Genomic DNA, 2,001 nt, shown 5'->3' with positions numbered 1-2,001 from the left:
TAAAAATAACTTTCAGTGAAGCATTTGATGCAGTCTTAAGATGCTCAGAAAAGCTTGCTTTTGTTTTATAAATGTGAAAGAGACGTATAGTTAATTCTAATGACCACAGGACTAAAGAAACAACATCTGGTTATTTTTGTCTGCTTCATTGCATTTGATATAGCAAATGTCACTGGCAGTGACAATTCCTCAATTCAAGAATGATCTCTACCACCGCTCATTGATAGGTTTTGAGGTGGCTTAAGAGTTAAATCCTTGAGCCACAGATCTGTCTGCAAAAGTTGCAGGGCTTTCCACAGAGGAGAGTAGGCTATAGGCTGGGATTCATCCCCTTTTCTTTTCTCTGCTTTGAGGGCAAGACACTCCACCTCACAAAGGACTGCTGCTTGGTTGAGGCTGTAGCACCATTTGAGCAAATGTATGGTATTTATATTGGAACATCTATAGCAAATGTATGAGATAGCAAATTAGTACACATTCCAATACAGCTATACTTGGTTTTGCTTTGATCTTAAACTGAATAATACAGCCCTTGACCCCTAGCATATTAGTAAAGCTGCTAGTTTATTTTTACCTGGAAAAAAAATATTGTGTTTTATGTGATGATGCACTGTACCACCTGCACCTTCCTTTTCAAAGTCATAGATGCACCCATGTCCATGACACTTTTATTGCAACCTTAAAGGTCTTCAACCCACGTTTTCCTCTCTCAGCAGTGCTCTCTCTCCCTAGTCTTTTCTTCCCCTTGCCCTATCCTTTACATTTCAGTGGCTTCAGGCCTTTTTATTTAGCCCCGCTCCTCTCTGCAAGCAAGTCCGTTCATAGCATCTGACCACCTCGGCTGGTGCCTACCACAGCTGATGCTTTTTGGAACATTGGTTTCCAAGACCCCTGCTGCACATTGCATATATGACACAATTCACTGGTGAATTGTGCAATTAACGTAGACCGGCCAGACCTATGAAGTTACTATCGCACAATCCACTGGTGAATGGCGCAGTGTACATTGACTGGCTACATGTACTAAGTAGTAACCACACAATTCACTGGTGCCTCGAGCAATAAACATTGACTGGCCACATGCACAAACTAATTATCATACAATTCACTGGTGAATCACCCAATAAATGGCAACTGGCTGCATGTATAAAATAATTATCACAATATTTGCTGGTGAATTGTGCAATAAATGTAGGCCAGCCACACGTGCAAAGTAATAATCACTCCATAAGAAGGACTAGCCAGCTATAAAAGAGCCAGGCAGTTACAAAGTAAGTGCTTGAAAATGTGTAGCAACTCTCTGGCTGGTTTCTATCCAGCTTTCATTTGAGCAAGGGAAGTCTAGGTTAGTTTTTCCTAATATCTTCCTCAAGAGGAGGGTTGTGAAGCACTGGAGCAGGCTGCCCAGAGAGGATGTGGAGTCTCTATCCTTGGAGGTTTTTAAGGTTCGTCAGGGAGGCAAAGCCTTGACTGGGATGAGGTAGTTGGGGTGGTCCTGCTTTGAACAGGGATTGGACTAGATGTGACCTCCTGAGGTCCCTTCCAGCCCAAATTTCCTATGATTCTATGAATACCTGTCAAAGCGCTGCCCCGCACCCACTTCAGACGGCCCCCCTCCCACCTCCCTTTCCCTAGGGCCATGGGAAAGGGCAGAAACTAAACGGATTTAGATAGGAAAGGAACATACTGCGTCCCTGGACTGATGTGTTTCTCAAGTGTGTAGGCAGCTGTAGGCGTGTGCGTATGTATAGATATATAGGTTTGTGTGTGTGTAGGTGTAGGTATGTGGGTATATAGGTTTGTGCACGTGTTAGATATATAGGTTCGTTTGTGTGGGTGTATAGATGTGTGTAGGTTTGCGGGGGTGCAGAGCAGGCTGTGTGGAGAGCAGTTGGGGGTGCCCGCGCCCACGCCCGCCCTTCCCAGGCTGCCTCGGCTCGTCCCTCCCCCTCGCCCTGGCCGTTGGGTGGCTGCGGGGCGGGGCGGAGCCGCGGCCGGGCC

Source organism: Crocodylus porosus, unplaced genomic scaffold (assembly GCF_001723895.1).
Source record: "Crocodylus porosus isolate Cpor-Errol unplaced genomic scaffold, CroPor_comp1, whole genome shotgun sequence".
Taxonomy (NCBI): Eukaryota; Metazoa; Chordata; order Crocodylia; family Crocodylidae; genus Crocodylus; species Crocodylus porosus.
The sequence above is the reverse complement of the archived record's forward strand: the minus strand, read 5'-3'. Positions refer to the sequence as shown.